This window comes from Phalacrocorax aristotelis, unplaced genomic scaffold (genome assembly GCF_949628215.1).
Source record: "Phalacrocorax aristotelis unplaced genomic scaffold, bGulAri2.1 scaffold_75, whole genome shotgun sequence".
Classification (NCBI taxonomy): domain Eukaryota; kingdom Metazoa; phylum Chordata; class Aves; order Suliformes; family Phalacrocoracidae; genus Phalacrocorax; species Phalacrocorax aristotelis.
Window position 1 is genome coordinate 345574 of NW_027441288.1, and position 20759 is coordinate 366332.

Genomic DNA, 20759 nt, shown 5'->3' on the forward strand with positions numbered 1-20759 from the left:
TCACTCCCACTACATCCCAGTACGTCCCAGTTCCCCCTTGGTACATAACACTTCCCTCCCAATACATCCAAGTTCCCTCCCAGTACATACCAGTTCCCTCCCAGTACATCCCAGTTCCCTCCCAGTTCCCTCCCACTACATCCCAGTTCCCTCCCAGTACATACCAGTTCCCTCCCAGTACATACCAGTTCCCTCCCAGTACATCCCAGTTCCCACCCAGTACATCCTACTACATACCAGTTCCCTCCCAGTTCACTCCCAGTACATCCCAGTACTTCACAGTTCCCTCCCAGTACATCCCAGTACGTCCCAGTTCCCCTCAGTACATAAAACTTCCCTCCCAGTACATACCAGTACATCCCAGTGTCCTCACAGTACGTCCCAGTTCCCTCACAGTACATCCCAGTTCCCTCCCAGTACATCCCAGTTCCCTCCCAGTTCACTCCCAGTACATAACAGTTACCTCCCAGTACATCCCAGTACATCCCAGTAGATCCTGGTACATCCCAAATCCCTGCCAGTTCCACCCGGTACAACCCAGTACAAGCCTGTACATCCTAGTTCCTCCACAGTACATCCCAGGGCATCCCCGCACATTGTAGTGCCTCCCAGTACATCCCAGTTCCCTCCCAGTACTGGGAGGGACCTGGGATGTACTGGGAGGGAACTGGGACGTACTGGGAGGGAACTGGGATGTACTGGGATGTAATGGGACGGAACTGGGATGTATTGGGAGGCACTGGGAAAGAAGTGGTAGTGAACCGGGAGGGAATTGGGATGTACGGGGATGAACTGGTAGGAAACTGGGATGTACTGGCATGGAACGGGGATGTATTGGGATGGACAGGAACAGAACTGGAATGTACAGCGATGTATTGGCATGTACTGGCAGCGAGCTGGGATTTACTGGGATGTACTGGGAGGAAACTGGGATATACTGGGAGGAAACTGGGATATACTGGGAGGCATTGGGAGGGAAGTGGGTGTCAACTGGGACATTCCAGTTTCCTCCCAGTACATCCCAGTTCCCTACCAGTGCAGCCCAGTACATCCCAGTTCCCTCCCAGTCCGTCCCAATCCCCTCCCAGTACATCCCAGTTCCCTGCCAGTATGTCCCAGTACATCCCAGTTCCCTCCCAGTACATACCAGTTCGCTCCCAGTACATCCCAGTTCCCTCCCAGTTCCCTCCCACTACATCCCAGTACATCCCAGTTCCCTCCCAGTACATACCAGTTCCCTCCCAGTACATCCCAGTTCCCTCCCAGTACATCCCAGTTCCCACCCAGTACATCCTACTACATACCAGTTCCCTCCCAGTTCACTCCCAGTACATCCCAGTACTTCACAGTTCCCTCCCAGTACATCCCAGTACGTCCCAGTTCCCCTCAGTACATAACACTTCCCTCCCAGTACATACCAGTACATCCCAGTGTCCTCACAGTACGTCCCAGTTCCCTCACAGTACACCCCAGTTCCCTCCCAGTACATCCCAGTTCCCTCCCTGTTCCTTCCCAGTACATAACAGTTACCTCCCAGTACATCCCAGTAGATCCTGGTACATCCCAAATCCCTGCCAGTTCCACCCGGTACAACCCAGTACAAGCCTGTACATCCTAGTTCCTCCACAGTACATCCCAGGGCATCCCCGCACATTGTAGTGCCTCCCAGTACATCCCAGCTCCCTCCCAGTACTGGGAGGGAACTGGGATGTACTGGGATGTAATGGGACGGAACTGGGAAAGAAGTGGTAGTGAACCGGGAGGGAATTGGGATGTACGGGGATGAACTGGTAGGGAACTGGGATGTACTGGCATGGAACGGGGATGTATTGGGATGTACAGGAACAGAACTGGAATGTACAGCGATGTATTGGCATGTACTGGCAGCGAGCTGGGATTTACTGGGATGTACTGGGAGGAAACTGGGATATACTGGGAGGAAACTGGGATATACTGGGAGGCATTGGGAGGGAAGTGGGTGTCAACTGGGACATTCCAGTTTCCTCCCAGTACATCCCAGTTCCCTACCAGTGCAGCCCAGTACATCCCAGTTCCCTCCCAGTCCGTCCCAATCCCCTCCCAGTACATCCCAGTTCCCTGCCAGTATGTCCCAGTACATCCCAGTTCCCTCCCAGTACATACCAGTTCCCTCCCAGTACATCCCAGTTCCCTCCCAGTTCCCTCCCACTACATCCCAGTACATCCCAGTTCCCTCCCAGTACATACCAGTTCCCTCCCAGTACATCCCAGTACATCCTGGTACATCCCAGTTCCCACCTAGTACTTCCTACTACATACCAGTTCCCTCCCAGTTCACTCCCAGTACATCCCAGTACTTCACAGTTCCCTCCCAGTACATCCCAGTACGTCCCAGTTCCCCTCAGTACATAACACTTCCCTCCCAGTACATACCAGTACATCCCAGTGTCCTCACGGTACGTCCCAGTTCCCTCCCAGTACATCCCAGTTCCCTCCCAGTTCACTCCCAGTACATAACAGTTACCTCCCAGTACATCCCAGTAGATCCTGGTACATTTCAAATCCCTGCCAGTTCCACCCGGTACAACCCAGTACAAGCCTGTACATCCTAGTTCCTCCACGGTACATCCCAGGGCATCCCCGCACATTGTAGTGCCTCCCAGTACATCCCAGCTCCCTCCCAGTACTGGGAGGGACCTGGGATGTACTGGGAGGGAACTGGGATGTACTGGGAGGGACCTGGGATGTACTGGGATGTAATGGGACGGAACTGGGATGTAATGGGACGGAACTGGGAAAGAAGTGGTAGTGAACCGGGAGGGAACTGGAATGTACGGGGATGAACTGGTTGGGAACTGGGATGTACTGGCATGGAACGGGGATGTATTGGGATGTACAGGAACGGAACTGGAATGTACTGCGATGTACTGGGATGTACTGGCAGCGAGCTGGGATTTACTGGGATGTACTGGGAGGAAACTGGGATATACTGGGAGGCACTGGGAGGGAAGTGGGTGTCAACTGGGACATTCCAGTTTCCTCCCAGTACATCCCAGTTCCCTACCAGTGCATCCCAGTACATCCCAGATCCCTCCCAGTACATCCCAGTTCCCTCCCAGTCTGTCCCAGTACATCCCAGTACATCCCAGTTCCCTCACAGTACATCCCAGTTCCCTCACAGTTCACACACAGTTCACTCCCAGTTCCATTCCAGTACATCCCAGTACATGCCACTTTCCTCCAAGTAAATCCCAGTTCCCTCCCACTACATCCAAGTTCCCTCCCACTTCCCTCTAAGTACATCCCAGTACTTCACAGTTCACTCCCAGTACATCCCAGTTCCCCCTCGGTACATAACAGTTCCCTCCCAGTACACCCCAGTACATCCCAGTTCCCTCCCAGTATGTCCCACTACATCCCAGTTCCCTCCCAGTCCATCCCAGTTCCCTCCCAGTAAATCCCAATTCCCAACACTTTCCACCCAGTACATCCCAGTTCCCTCCCAGTACATCCCAGTTCCCTCCCAGTACATCCCAGTACTTCACAGTTCCCTCCCAGTACATCCCAGTACGTCCCAGTTCCCCTCAGTACATAACACTTCCCTCCCAGTACATACCAGTACATCCCAGTGTCCTCACGGTACGTCCCAGTTCCCTCCCAGTACATCCCAGTTCCCTACCAGTTCACTCCCAGTACATAACAGTTACCTCCCAGTACATCCCAGTAGGTCCTGGTACATTTCAAATCCCTGCCAGTTCCACCCGGTACAACCCGGTACAAGCCTGTACATCCTAGTTCCTCCACGGTACATCCCAGGGCATCCCCGCACATTGTAGTGCCTCCCAGTACATCCCAGTTCCCTCCCAGTACATACCAGTTCCCTCCCGGTACATCCCAGTTCCCACCCAGTACATCCTACTACATACCAGTTCCCTCCCAGTTCACTCCCAGTACATCCCAGTACTTCACAGTTCCCTCCCAGTACATCCCAGTACGTCCCAGTTCCCCTCAGTACATAACACTTCCCTCCCAGTACATAACAGTACATCCCAGTGTCCTCACAGTACGTCCCAGTTCCCTCACAGTACATCCCAGTTTCCTCCCAGTACATCCCAGTTCCCTCCCTGTTCCTTCCCAGTACATAACAGTTACCTCCCAGTACATCCCAGTACATCCCAGTAGATCCTGGTACATCCCAAATCCCTGCCAGTTCCACCCGGTACAACCCAGTACAAGCCTGTACATCCTAGTTCCTCCACGGTACATCCCAGGACATCCCCGCACATTGTAGTGCCTCCCAGTACATCCCAGTTCCCTCCCAGTACTGGGAGGGACCTGGGATGTACTGGGAGGGACCTGGGACGTACTGGGAGGGAACTGGGACGTACTGGGAGGGAACTGGGACGTACTGGGATGTAATGGGACGGAACTGGGATGTATTGGGAGGCACTGGGAAAGAAGTGGTAGTGAACCGGGAGGGAATTGGGATGTACGGGGATGAACTGGTAGGGAACTGGGATGTACTGGCATGGAACGGGGATGTATTGGGATGGACAGGAACAGAACTGGAATGTACGGCGATGTATTGGGATGTACTGGGAGCGAACTGGGATTTACTGGGATGTACTGGGAGGAAACTGGGATATACTGGGAGGAAACTGGGATATACTGGGAGGCATTGGGAGGGAAGTGGGTGTCAACTGGGACATTCCAGTTTCCTCCCAGTACATCCCAGTTCCCTACCAGTGCAGCCCAGTACATCCCAGATCCCTCCCAGTCCCTCCCAGTACATCCCAGTACATCCCAGTTCCCTCACAGTACATCCCAGTTCCCTCCCAGTTCACACACAGTTCACTCCCAGATCCATTCCAGTACATCCCAGTACATGCCAGTTGCCTCCCAGTTTCCTCTAAGTACATCCCAGTACTTTAAAGTTCCCTCCCAGTACATCCCAGTTCCCTCACAGTACATCCCAGTACTTCACAGTTCACTCCCACTACATCCCAGTACGTCCCAGTTCCCCCTTGGTACATAACACTTCCCTCCCAATACATCCAAGTTCCCTCCCAGTACATCCCAATCCCCTCCCAGTACATCCCAGTTCCCTGCCAGTATGTCCCAGTACATCCCAGTTCCCTCCCAGTTCCCTCCCACTACATCCCAGTTCCCTCCCAGTACATACCAGTTCCCTCCCAGTACATCCTGGTACATCCCAGTTCCCACCCAGTACATCCTACTACATACCAGTTCCCTCCCAGTTCACTCCCAGTACATCCCAGTACTTCACAGTTCCATCCCAGTACATCCCAGTACGCACCAGTTCCCCTCAGTACATAACACTTCCCTCCCAGTACATAACAGTACATCCCAGTGTCCTCACAGTACGTCCCAGTTCCCTCCCAGTACATCCCAGTTCCCTACCAGTACGTCCCAGTTCCCTCCCAGTTCACTCCCAGTACATAACAGTTACCTCCCAGTACATCCCAGTAGATCCTGGTACATCCCAAATCCCTGCTAGTTCCACCCGGTACAACCCAGTACAAGCCTGTACATCCTAGTTCCTCCACAGTACATCCCAGGGCATCCCCGCACATTGTAGTGCCTCCCAGTACATCCCAGTTCCCTCCCAGTACTGGGAGGGACCTGGGATGTACTGGGAGGGACCTGGGACGTACTGGGAGGGAACTGGGACGTACTGGGAGGGAACTGGGACGTACTGGGATGTAATGGGACGGAACTGGGATGTATTGGGAGGCACTGGGAAAGAAGTGGTAGTGAACCGGGAGGGAATTGGGATGTACGGGGATGAACTGGTAGGAAACTGGGATGTACTGGCATGGAACGGGGATGTATTGGGATGTACAGGAACGGAACTGGAATGTACTGCGATGTACTGGGATGTACTGGGAGCGAACTGGGATTTACTGGGATGTACTGGGAGGAAACTGGGATATACTGGGAGGAAACTGGGATATACTGGGAGGCATTGGGAGGGAAGTGGGTGTCAACTGGGACATTCCAGTTTCCTCCCAGTACATCCCAGTTCCCTACCAGTGCAGCCCAGTACATCCCAGTTCCCTCCCAGTCCGTCCCAATCCCCTCCCAGTACATCCCAGTTCCCTGCCAGTATGTCCCAGTACATCCCAGTTCGCTCCCAGTACATACCAGTTCCCTCCCAGTACATCCTGGTACATCCCAGTTCCCACCCAGTACATCCTACTACATACCAGTTCCCTCCCAGTTCACTCCCAGTACATCCCAGTACTTCACAGTTCCCTCCCAGTACATCCCAGTACGTCCCAGTTCCCCTCAGTACATAACACTTCCCTCCCAGTACATACCAGTACATCCCAGTGTCCTCACAGTACGTCCCAGTTCCCTCCCAGTACATCCCAGTTCCCTACCAGTACATCCCAGTTCCCTCCCTGTTCCTTCCCAGTACATAACAGTTACCTCCCAGTACATCCCAGTAGATCCTGGTACATCCCAAATCCCTGCCAGTTCCACCCGGTACAAGCCTGTACATCCTAGTTCCTCCACAGTACATCCCAGGGCATCCCCGCACATTGTAGTGCCTCCCAGTACATCCCAGTTCCCTCCCAGTATGTCCCACTACATCCCAGTTCCCTCCCAGTCCATCCCAGTTCCCTCCCACTAAATCCCAATTCCCAACACTTTCCACCCAGTACATCCCAGTTCCCTCCCAGTACATCCCAGTTCCCTCTAAGTACATCCCAGTACATCCCAGTTCCCTCCCAGTACATCCCAGTTCCCTCCCAGTACATCCCAGTACTTCACAGTTCCCTCCCAGTTCACTCCCAGTTCCCTCCAAGTACATCCCAATACTTCATAGTTCCCTCCCAGCACGTCCCAGTACGTCCCAGTTCCCCTCAGTACATAACACTTCCCTCCCAGTACATACCAGTACATCCCAGTGTCCTCACAGTACATCCCAGTTCCCTCCCAGTACATCCCAGTTCCCTCCCAGTTCACTCCCAGTACACAACAGTTACCTCCCAGTACATCCCAGTACATCCTAGTAGATCCTAGGACATTTCAAATCCCTGCCAGTTCCACCCGGTACAACCCAGTACAAGCCTGTACATCCTAGTTCCTCCACAGTACATCCCAGGGCATCCCCGCACATTGTAGTGCCTCCCAGAACATCCCAGCTCCCTCCCAGTACTGGGAGGGACCTGGGACGTACTGGGAGGGAACTGGGACGTACTGGGATGTAATGGGACGGAACTGGGATGTATTGGGAGGCACTGGGAAAGAAGTGGTAGTGAACCGGGAGGGAATTGGAATGTACGGGGATGAACTGGTAGGGAACTGGGATGTACTGGCATGGAACGGGGATGTATTGGGATGTACAGGCACGGAACTGGAATGTACTGCGATGTACTGGGATGTACTGGGAGCAAACTGGGGTTTACTGGGATGTACTGGGAGGAAACTGGGATATACTGGGAGGCACTGGGAGGGAAGTGGGTGTCAACTGGGACATACCAGTTTCCTCCCAGTACATCCCAGTTCCCTACCAGTGCAGCCCAGTACATCCCAGATCCCTCCCAGTACATCCCAGATCCCTCCCAGTCTGTCCCAGTACATCCCAGTTCCCTCACAGTACATCCCAGTTCACACACAGTTCACTCCCAGTTCCATTCCAGTACAGCCCAGTACATGCCACTTTCCTCCAAGTAAATCCGAGTTCTCTCCCACTACATCCAAGTTCCCTCCCACTTCGCGATAAGTACATCCCAGTACTTCACAGTTCACTCCCAGTACATCCTGGTTCCCCCTCCGTACATAACAGTTCCCTCCCAGTACACCCCAGTACATCCCAGTTCCCTCCCAGTATGTCCCACTACATCCCAGTTCCCTCCCAGTACCTCCCAGTTCCCTCTAAGTACATCCCAGTACATCCCAGTTCCCTCCCAGTACATCCCAGTTCCCTCTAAGTACATCCCAGTACTTCACAGTTCCCTCCCAGTTCACTCCCAGTTCCCTCCCAGTACATCCCAGTTCCCTCCCAGTACATCCCAATACTTCATAGTTCCCTCCCAGCACGTCCCAGTACGTCCCAGTTCCCCTCAGTACATAACACTTCCCTCCCAGTACATACCAGTACATCCCAGTGTCCTCACAGTACATCCCAGTGTCCTCACAGTACATCCCAGTTCCCTCCCAGTTCACTCCCAGTACACAACAGTTCCCTCCCAGTACATCCCAGTACATCCTAGTAGATCCTAGGACATTTCAAATCCCTGCCAGTTCCACCCGGTACAACCCGGTACAAGCCTGTACATCCTAGTTCCTCCACGGTACATCCCAGGGCATCCCCGCACATTGTAGTGCCTCCCAGTACATCCCAGGTCCCTCCCAGTACTGGGAGGGACCTGGGACGTACTGGGAGGGAACTGGGACGTACTGGGAGGGAACTGGGATGTACTGGGATGTAATGGGACGGAACTGGGATGTATTGGGAGGCACTGGGAAAGAAGTGGTAGTGAACCGGGAGGGAATTGGGATGTACGGGGATGAACTGGTAGGAAACTGGGATGTACTGGCATGGAACGGGGATGTATTGGGATGGACAGGAACGGAACTGGAATGTACGGCGATGTATTGGGATGTACTGGGAGCGAACTGGGATTTACTGGGATGTACTGGGTGGAAACTGGGATATACTGGGAGGAAACTGGGATATACTGGGAGGCATTGGGAGGGAAGTGGGTGTCAACTGGGACATTCCAGTTTCCTCCCAGTACATCCCAGTTCCCTACCAGTCCGTCCCAATCCCCTCCCAGTACATCCCAGTTCCCTCCCAGTACATACCAGTTCCCTCCCACTACATCCCAGTACATCCCAGTTCCCTCCCAGTACATCCCAGTTCCCTCCCAGTACATCCCAGTTCCCACCCAGTACATCCTACTACATACCAGTTCCCTCCCAGTTCACTCCCAGTACATCCCAGTACTTCACAGTTCCCTCCCAGTACATCCCAGTACGTCCCAGTTCCCCTCAGTACATAACACTTCCCTCCCAGTACATAACAGTACATCCCAGTGTCCTCACACTACGTCCCAGTTCCCTCCCAGTACATCCCAGTTCCCTCCCAGTACATCCCAGTTCCCTACCAGTACATCCCAGTTCCCTCCCTGTTCCTTCCCAGTACATAACAGTTACCTCCCAGTACATCCCAGTAGATCCTGGTACATCCCAAATCCCTGCTAGTTCCACCCGGTACAACCCAGTACAAGCCTGTACATCCTAGTTCCTCCACAGTACATCCCAGGGCATCCCCGCACATTGTAGTGCCTCCCAGTACATCCCAGTTCCCTCCCAGTACTGGGAGGGAACTGGGACGTACTGGGAGGGACCTGGGATGTACTGGGAGGGAACTGGGATGTACTGGGAGGCACTGGGAAAGAAGTGGTAGTGAACCAGGAGGGAATTGGGATGTACGGGGATGAACTGGTAGGGAACTGGGATGTACTGGCATGGAACGGGGATGTATTGGGATGTACAGGCACGGAACTGGAATGTACTGCGATGTACTGGGATGTACTGGGAGCAAACTGGGATTTACTGGGATGTACTGGGAGGAAACTGGGATATACTGGGAGGCACTGGGAGGGAAGTGGGTGTCAACTGGGACATACCAGTTTCCTCCCAGTACATCCCAGTTCCCTACCAGTGCAGCCCAGTACATCCCAGATCCCTCCCAGTACATCCCAGATCCCTCCCAGTCTGTCCCAGTACATCCCAGTTCCCTCACAGTACATCCCAGTTCACACACAGTTCACTCCCAGTTCCATTCCAGTACAGCCCAGTACATGCCACTTTCCTCCAAGTAAATCCCAGTTCCCTCCCACTACATCCAAGTTCCCTCCCACTTCCCGTAAGTACATCCCAGTACTTCACAGTTCACTCCCAGTAGATCCCAGTTCCCCCTTGGTACATAACAGTTCCCTCCCAGTACACCCCAGTACATCCCAGTTCCCTCCCAGTCCATCCCAGTTCCCTCCCAGTAAATCCCAATTACCAACACTTTCCACCCAGTACACCCCAGTTCCCTCCCAGTACATCCCAGTTCCCTCTAAGTACATCCCAGTACATCCCAGTTCCCTCCCAGTACATACCAGTTCCCTCTAAGTACATCCCAGTACTTCACAGTTCCCTCCCAGTTCACTCCCAGTTCCCTCCCAGTACATCCCAGTTCCCTCTAAGTACATCCCAATACTTCATAGTTCCCTCCCAGCACGTCCCAGTACGTCCCAGTTCCCCTCAGTACATAACACTTCCCTCCCAGTACATACCAGTACATCCCAGTGTCCTCACAGTACATCCCAGTTCCCTCCCAGTACATCCCAGTTCCCTCCCAGTTCACACACAGTTCACTCCCAGTTCCATTCCAGTACATCCCAGTACATGCCAGTTGCCTCCCAGTTTCCTCTAAGTACATCCCAGTACTTTAAAGTTCCCTCCCAGTACATCCCGGTTCCCTCACAGTACATCCCAGTACTTCACAGTTCACTCCCACTACATCCCAGTACGTCCCAGTTCCCCCTTGGTACATAACACTTCCCTCCCAATACATCCAAGTTCCCTCCCAGTACATCCCAATCCCCTCCCAGTACATCCCAGTTCCCTGCCAGTATGTCCCAGTTCCCTCCCAGTTCCCTCCCAGTACATACCAGTTCCCTCCCAGTACATCCCAGTTTCCTCCCAGTTCCCTTCCACTACATCCCAGTTCCCTCCCAGTACATACCAGTTCCCTCCCAGTACATCCCAGTACATCCTGGTACATCCCAGTTCCCACCCAGTACATCCTACTACATACCAGTTCCCTCCCAGTTCACTCCCAGCACATCCCAGTACTTCACAGTTCCCTCCCAGTACATCCCAGTACGCACCAGTTCCCCTCAGTACATAACACTTCCCTCCCAGTACATAACAGTACATCCCAGTGTCCTCACAGTACGTCCCAGTTCCCTCACAGTACATCCCAGTTCCCTACCAGTACGTCCCAGTTCCCTCCCAGTTACCTCCCAGTACATCCCAGTACGTCCCAGTTCCCCTCAGTACATAACACTTCCCTCCCAGTACATACCAGTACATCCCAGTGTCCTCACAGTACGTCCCAGTTCCCTCCCAGTACATCCCAGTTCCCTACCAGTACATCCCAGTTCCCTCCCTGTTCCTTCCCAGTACATAACAGTTACCTCCCAGTACATCCCAGTAGATCCTGGTACATCCCAAATCCCTGCCAGTTCCACCCGGTACAACCCAGTACAAGCCTGTACATCCTAGTTCCTCCACAGTACATCCCAGGGCATCTCCGCACATTGTAGTGCCTCCCAGTACATCCCAGTTCCCTCCCAGTACTGGGAGGGAACTGGGACGTACTGGGAGGGACCTGGGATGTACTGGGATGTAATGGGACGGAACTGGGATGTATTGGGAGGCACTGGGAAAGAAGTGGTAGTGAACCGGGAGGGAATTGGGATGTACGGGGATGAACTGGTAGGGAACTGGGATGTACTGGCATGGAACGGGGATGTATTGGGATGTACAGGAACGGAACTGGAATGTACTGCGATGTACTGGGATGTACTGGGAGCAAACTGGGATTTACTGGGATGTACTGGGAGGAAACTGGGATATACTGGGAGGCACTGGGAGGGAAGTGGGTGTCAACTGGGACATTCCAGTTTCCTCCCAGTACATCCCAGTTCCCTACCAGTGCAGCCCAGTACATCCCAGATCCCTCCCAGTACATCCCAGATCCCTCCCAGTCTGTCCCAGTACATCCCAGTTCCCTCACAGTACATCCCAGTTCACACACAGTTCACACACAGTTCACTCCCAGTTCCATTCCAGTACAGCCCAGTACATGCCACTTTCCTCCAAGTAAATCCCAGTTCTCTCCCACTACATCCAAGTTCCCTCCCACTTCGCGATAAGTACATCCCAGTACTTCACAGTTCACTCCCAGTACATCCCGGTTCCCCCTCCGTACATAACAGTTCCCTCCCAGTACACCCCAGTACATCCCAGTTCCCACCCAGTACATCCCAGTTCCCTCTAAGTACATCCCAGTGCATCCCAGTTCCCTCCCAGTACATCCCAGTTCCCTCTAAGTACATCCCAGTACTTCACAGTTCCCTCCCAGTTCACTCCCAGTTCCCTCCCAGTACATCCCAGTTCCCTCTAAGTACATCCCAATACTTCATAGTTCCCTCCCAGCACGTCCCAGTACGTCCCAGTTCCCCTCAGTACATAACACTTCCCTCCCAGTACATACCAGTACATCCCAGTGTCCTCTCAGTACATCCCAGTTCCCTCCCAGTTTACTCCCAGTACACAACAGTTACCTCCCAGTACATCCCAGTACATCCTAGTAGATCCTAGGACATTTCAAATCCCTGCCAGTTCCACCCGGTACAACCCAGTACAAGCCTGTACATCCTAGTTCCTCCACAGTACATCCCAGGGCATCCCCGCACATTGTAGTGCCTCCCAGTACATCCCAGATCCCTCCCAGTACATCCCAGATCCCTCCCAGTCTGTCCCAGTACGTCCCAGTACATCCCAGTTCCCTCACAGTACATCCCAGTTCCCTCACAGTTCACACACAGTTCACTCCCAGTTCACACACAGTTCACTCCCAGTTCCATTCCAGTACATCCCAGTACATGCCACTTTCCTCCAAGTAAATCCCAGTACCCTCCCACTACATTCAAGTTCCCTCCCACTTCCCTCTAAGTACATCCCAGTACTTCACAGTTCACTCCCAGTACATCCCAGTTCCCCCTCGGTACATAACAATTCCCTCCCAGTACACCCCAGTACATCCCAGTTCCCTCCCAGTATGTCCCACTACATCCCAGTTCCCTCCCAGTCCATCCCAGTTCCCTCCCAGTAAATCCCAATACCCAACACTTTCCACCCAGTACATCCCAGTTCCCTCCCAGTACATCCCAGTTCCCTCTAAGTACATCCCAGTACTTCACAGTTCCCTCCCAGTTCACTCCCAGTACATCCCAGTACATCCTAGTAGATCCTAGGACATTTCAAATCCCTACCAGCTCCACCCGGTACAACCCAGTACAAGCCTGTACATCCTAGTTCCTCCACGGTACATCCCAGGACATCCCCGCACATTGTAGTGCCTCCCAGTATATCCCAGCTCCCTCGCAGTACTGGGAGGGAACTGGGATGTACTGGGAGGGAACTGGGATGTACTGGGATGTAATGGGACGGAACTGGGATGTATTGGGAGGCATTGGGAAAGAAGTGGTAGTGAACCGGGAGGGAATTGGGATGTACGGGGATGAACTGGTAGGGAACTGGGATGTACTGGCATGGAACGGGGATGTGTTGGGATGTACAGGAACGGAACTGGAATGTACGGCGATGTATTGGCATGTACTGGCAGCGAGCTGGATTTACTGGGATGTACTGGGAGGAAACTGGGATATACTGGGAGGAAACTGGGATATACTGGGAGGAAACTGGGAGGGAAGTGGGTGTCAACTGGGACATTCCAGTTTCCTCCCAGTACATCCCAGTTCCCTACCAGTGCAGCCCAGTACATCCCAGATCCCTCCCAGTCCCTCCCAGTACATCCCAGTTCCCTCACAGTATATCCCAGTTCCCTCCCAGTTCACACACAGTTCACTCCCAGTTCCATTCCAGTACATCCCAGTACATCCCAGTTGCCTCCCAGTTCCCTCTAAGTACATCCCAGTACTTCACAGTTCACTCCCACTACATGCCAGTACGTCCCAGTTCCCCCTTGGTACATAACACTTCCCTCCCAATACATCCAAGTTCCCTCCCAGTACATCCCAATCCCCTCCCAGTACATCCCAGTTCCCTGCCAGCATGTCCCCAGTACATCCCAGTTCGCTCCCAGTACATACCAGTTCCCTCCCAGTACATCCCAGTTCCCTCCCAGTTCACTCCCAGTACATCCCAGTACTTCACAGTTCCCTCCCAGTACATCCCAGTACGTCCCAGTTCCCCTCAGTACATAACACTTCCCTCCCAGTACATAACAGTGCATCCCAGTGTCCTCACAGTACGTCCCAGTTCCCTCCCAGTACATCCCAGTTCCCTCCCTGTTCCTTCCCAGTACATAACAGTTACCTCCCAGTACATCCCAGTAGATCCTGGTACATCCCAAATCCCTGCCAGTTCCACCTCGCACAACCCAGTACAAGCCTGTACATCCTAGTTCCTCCACGGTACATCCCAGGGCATCCCCGCACATTGTAGTGCCTCCCAGTACATCCCAGTTCCCTCCCAGTACTGGGAGGGAGCTGGGATGTACTGGGAGGGAACTGGGATGTACTGGGATGTAATGGGACGGAACTGGGATGTATTGGGAGGCACTGGGAAAGAAGTGGTAGTGAACCGGGAGGGAATTGGGATGTACGGGGATGAACTGGTAGGAAACTGGGATGTACTGGAATGTACGGCGATGTATTGGCATGTACTGGGAGCGAGCTGGGATTTACTGGGATGTACTGGGAGGAAACTGGGATATACTGGGAGGAAACTGGGAGGAAATTGGGTGTCAACTGGGACATTCCAGTTTCCTCCCAGTACATCCCAATCCCCTCCCAGTACATCCCAGTTCCCTGCCAGTATGTCCCAGTACATCCCAGTTCCCTCCCACTACATCCCAGTTCCCTCCCAGTTCCCTCCCACTACATCCCAGTTCCCTCCCAGTACATACCAGTTCCCTCCCAGTACATCCTGGTACATCCCAGTTCCCACCCAGTACATCCTACTACATACCAGTTCCCTCCCAGTTCACTCCCAGTACATCCCAGTACTTCACAGTTCCATCCCAGTACATCCCAGTACGTCCCAGTTCCCCTCTGTAAATAACACTTCCCTCCCAGTACATAACAGTACATCCCAGTGTCCTCACAGTACGTCCCAGTTCCCTCCCAGTACATCCCAGTTCCCTACCAGTACGTCCCAGTTCCCTCCCAGTTCACTCCCAGTACATAACAGTTACCTCCCAGTACATCCCAGTACATCCCAGTAGATCCTGGTACATCCCAAATCCCTGCTACTTCCACCCGGTACAACCAAGTACAAGCCTGTACATCCTAGTTCCTCCACAGTACATCCCAGGGCATCCCCGCACATTGTAGTGCCTCCCAGTACATCCCAGCTCCCTCCCAGTACTGGGAGGGACCTGGGATGTACTGGGATGTAATGGGACGGAACTGGGATGTATTTGGAGGCAATGGGAAAGAAGTGGTAGCGAACCGGGAGGGAAGTGGGATGTACGGGGATGAACTGGTAGGAAACTGGGATGTACTGGCATGGAACGGGGATGTATTGGGATGTACAGGAACGGAACTGGAATGTACTGCGATGTACTGGGAGCAAACTGGGATTTACTGGGATGTACTGGGAGGGAACTGGGATGTACTGGGATGTAATGGGACGGATCTGGGATGTATTGGGAGGCACTGGGAAAGAAGTGGTAGTGAACAGGGAGGGAATTGGGATGTACGGGGATGAACTAGTAGGGAACTGGGATGTACTGGCATGGAACGGGGATGTATTGGGATGTACAGGAACGGAACTGGAATGTACGGCGATGTATTGGGGTGTACAGGAACGGAACTGGAATGTACGGCGATGTATTGGGATGTACTGGGAGCGAACTGGGATTTACTGGGATGTACTGGGAGGAAACTGGGATATACTGGGAGGAAACTGGGATTTACTGGGAGGAAACTGGGATTTACTGGGAGGAAACTGGGATTTACTGGGAGGAAACTGGGAGGGAAGTGGGTGTCAACTGGGACATTCCAGTGTCCTCCCAGTACATCCCAGTTCCCTACCAGTGCAGCCCAGTACATCCCAGATCCCTCCCAGTCCCTCCCAGTACCCTCACAGTACATCCCAGTTCCCTCCCAGTTCACACACAGTTCACTCCCAGTTCCATTCCAGTACGTCCCACTACATCCCAGTTGCCTCCCAGTTTCCTCTAAGTACATCCCAGTACTTCAAAGTTCCCTCACAGTACATCCCAGTTCCCTCACAGTACATCCCAGTACTTCACAGTTCACTCCCACTACATCCCAGTACGTCCCAGTTCCCCCTTGGTACATAACACTTCCCTCCCAATACATCCAAGTTCCCTCCCAGTACATCCCAATCCACTCCCAGTACATCCCTGTTCCCTGCCAGTATGTCCCCAGTACATCCCAGTTCCCTCCCAGTACATACCAGTTCCCTCCCAGTACATCCCAGTACATCCCAGTTCCCTCCCAGTACATACCAGTTCCCTCCCACTACATCCCAGTACATCCTGGTACATCCCAGTTCCCACCCAGTACATCCTACTACATACCAGTTCCCTCCCAGTTGACTCCCAGTACATCCCAGTACTTCACAGTTCCCTCCCAGTACATCCCAGTACATCCCAGTTCCCCTCAGTACATAACACTTCCCTCCCAGTACATAACAGTACATCCCAGTGTCCTCACAGTACGTCCCAGTTCCCTCACAGTACGTCCCAGTTCCCTACCAGTACATCCCAGTTCCCTCCCTGTTCCTTCCCAGTACATAACAGTTACCTCCCAGTACATCCCAGTACATCCTGGTACATCCCAAATCCCTGCCAGTTCCACCCGGTACAACCCAGTACAAGCCTGTACATCCTAGTTCCTCCACAGTACATCCCAGGGCATCCCCGCACATTGTAGTGCCTCCCAGTACATCCCAGTTCCCTCCCAGTACTGGGAGGGACCTGGGATGTACTGGGAGGGAACTGGGATGTACTGGGATGTAATGGGACGGATCTGGGATGTATTGGGAGGCACTGGGAAAGAAGTGGTAGTGAACCGGGAGGGAATTGGGATGTACGGGGATGAACTAATAGGGAACTGGGATGTACTGGCATGGAACGGGGATGTATTGGGATGTACAGGAACGGAACTGGAATGTACGGCGATGTATTGGCATGTACTGGGAGCGAACTGGGATTTACTGGGATGTACTGGGAGGAAACTGGGATATACTGGGAGGAAACTGTGATTTACTGGGAGGAAACTGGGATTTACTGGGAGGAAACTGGGATTTACTGGGAGGAAACTGGGATTTACTGGGAGGAAACTGGGATATACTGGGAGGAAACTGGGATATACTGGGAGGAAACTGGGATATACTGGGAGGAAACTGGGATATACTGGGAGGAAACTGGGAGGGAAGTGGGTGTCAACTGGGACATTCCAGTGTCCTCCCAGTACATCCCAGTTCCCTACCAGTGCAGCCCAGTACATCCCAGATCCCTCCCAGTCCCCTCACAGTACATCCCAGTTCCCTCCCAGTTCACACACAGTTCACTCCCAGTTCCATTCCAGTACGTCCCACTACATCCCAGTTGCCTCCCAGTTCCCTCTAAGTACATCCCAGTACTTCAAAGTTCCCTCCCAGTACATCCCAGTTCCCTCACAGTACATCCCAGTACTTCACAGTTCACTCCCACTACATCCCAGTACGTCCCAGTTCCCCCTTGGTACATAACACTTCCCTCCCAATACATCCAAGTTCCCTCCCAGTACATCCCAATCCACTCCCAGTACATCCCAGTTCCCTGCCAGTATGTCCCCAGTACATCCCAGTTCCCTCCCAGTACATCCCAGTACATACCAGTTCCCTCCTAGTACATCCCAGTTCCCACCCAGTACATCCTACTACATACCAGTTCCCTCCCAGTTCACTCCCAGTACATCCCAGTACTTCACAGTTCCCTCCCAGTACATCCCAGTACATCCCAGTTCCCCTCAGTACATAACACTTCCCTCCCAGTACATAACAGTACATCCCAGTGTCCTCACAGTACGTCCCAGTTCCCTCACAGTACATCCCAGTTCCCTACCAGTACATCCCAGTACATCCTGGTACATCCCAAATCCCTGCCAGTTCCACCCGGTACAACCCAGTACAAGCCTGTACATCCTAGTTCCTCCACAGTACATCCCAGGGCATCCCCGCACATTGTAGTGCCTCCCAGTACATCCCAGCTCCCTCCCAGTACTGGGAAGGACCTGGGATGTACTGGGATGTAATGGGACGTACTGGGATGTAATGGGACGTACTGGGAGGGAACTGGGATGTACTGGGAGGGAACTGGGATGTACTGGGATGTAATGGGACGGAACTGGGATGTATTGGGACGGAACTGGGAAAGAAGTGGTAGTGAACCGGGAGGGAATTGGGATGTACGGGGATGAACTGGTAGGGAACTGGGATGTACTGGCATGGAACGGGGATGTATTGGGATGTACAGGAACGGAACTGGAATGTACTGGGATGTACTGGGAGCAAACTGGGATTTACTGGGATGTACTGGGAGGAGACTGGGATATACTGGGAGGCACTGGGAGGGAAGTGGGTGTCAACTGGGACATTCCAGATTCCTCCCAGTACATCCCAGTTCCCTACCAGTGCATCCCAGTACATCCCAGATCCCTCCCAGTGCATCCCAGTACATCCCAGATCCCTCCCAGTCTGTCCCAGTACATCCCAGTACATCCCAGTTCCCTCACAGTACATCCCAGTTCCCTCACAGTTCACACACAGTTCACTCCCAGTTCCATTCCAGTACATCCCAGTACATGCCACTTTCCTCCAAGTAAATCCCAGTTCTCTCCCACTACATCCAAGTTCCCTCCCACTTCCCTCTAAGTACATCCCAGTACTTCACAGTTCACTCCCAGTACATCCCAGTTCCCCCTTGGTACATAACAGTCCCCTCCCAGTACACCCCAGTACATCCCAGTTCCCTCCCAGTATGTCCCACTACATCCCAGTTCCCTCCCAGTCCATCCCAGTTCCCTCCCAGTAAATCCCAATTCCCAACACTTTCCTCCCAGTACATCCCAGTTCCCTCCCAGTACATCCCAGTTCCCTCCCAGTACATCCCAGTTCCCTCCCAGTACATCCCAGTTCCCTCCCAGTACATCCCAGTACTTCACAGTTCCCTCCCAGCACATCCCAGTACGTCCCAGTTACCCTCAGTACATAACACTTCCCTCCCAGTACATAACAGTACATCCCAGTTCCCTACCAGTTCCTTCCCAGTACATAACAGTTACCTCCCAGTACATCCCAGTACATCCTGGTACATCCCAAATCCCTGCCAGTTCCACCCGGTACAACCCAGTACAAGCCTGTACATCCTAGTTCCTCCACACTACATCCCAGGACATCCCAGGACATTGTAGAGCCTCCCAGTACGTCCCAGTTCCCTCCCAGTACAACCCAGTAGATCCTGGTACGTCCCCGTTCCCCGCACTGTACGTCCCCGTTCCCCGCACTGTACGTCCCCGTTCCCCGCACTGTACGTCCCCGTTCCCCGCACTGTACTGGGAGGACAACCGAGCCTGCGCAGTGACTGACATAGGGAACGAGCAAGTTTGTACCCATCACTAGACAAGACAATAATGACTATGTATGAGTATGTGAAATTTTCATCTATAAATTGTACGGGAAAGGTGCGTGAGGTACGCACGCCAGGAGGAGCGATCCCCCGTGCATCCGGCGCCGCGAATAAAGAATGCCTGCTCTTTAATACTAAATTGGTGTTGAGGAGTCGTTTCCGATTTTAACGCGTTTTTCGGTAACACAGGGAGTCAGATCAAGAGAGCCAGAGAACAACAAAACACCGACAGGCTACAGGACAGAGCAGGAGGAATAAAAAAAAAAAAAAAAAAAACGGAGCCAGAGCCAGGCAGAGAGAGGCGGAGAAAGAAAAAGGAGCCACAGGCTACAGGACAGAGAGAGGGAGGACTGAAAAGACGGGGAGGCAGGGAGCCACTCAGAGCGAGATGGAGAAAGAAGGTGCGGGGGGGGCGCAAAAAAAAATAATTTTGCAGCAGGTAAGGAAAGAGAGGGGGCCGGGGGAGAGACAGGGAGGGCCCAGGACGTACAAGAGAGGCAACGGGGCCCCAGTGGCCCAGGACTCACCGCGACTCTCGCTCTCAGCGCTGCTGGCACAATTTAGCCGTTCAGATGCTTCTTTCCCCTCCTCTCCTCCCTGCCTCTTCTGCAGCTCCAGACTCTAGGCCGTCCTCCACCTGAAGAGAATACGTGGGTGTCTTACAGCTCTTACCAGATGAGGCTTCCTAGGCACGTAGCCTAGCTTGCTCGTGCACTACACGCCCGTACCCAACTCCGGGTTACGCGTACAGACCCTACGGTGCACGTTGGTGGCCTGGCCCGCTGCGGGCTATGAAGGGGGATCCTTCCTCCCCCACCTGCATGGACAGGCTCTCTCTTGCCTGCGGCAGGAAGGCAGCTGGCAGCCAGAGCACCTTCAGTTTCTTCTTCTTTACCTTTCGTTGGCGTCTCCAGCTTCAGCCGAGGCAGCTCCTGTCCGCAGCCGGGAAGGGCTTTGTCTATCCCTTTTCGGCCCTGCGCTGCGAGGACGGCGAGGACGGGCAGAGAGAAGCCACGCGAGCCTGAGACGGCCGCAGGCAACGGCATCCCCGGGGGAAGGACAGACAACCACGTCCTCAGCACGGTCTCTGGGAGAGGGAAAGAAGAAACAGCGACCGTCATTACCGTCGATCGACCCTGGCCAAAGCCTCTCCTTCCGCAGGGGCTTCTGGACACACCGCTCCCTCCCCACGCTACTGCTAAGGGCCCCTGCGCCAAGGGGGAATCCAGTGCGCTTGAGGGACGGCTTGCTGCCTTCACGACAGGGCCTGGGGGCGGCCTAAGGCTATGCAGCACGC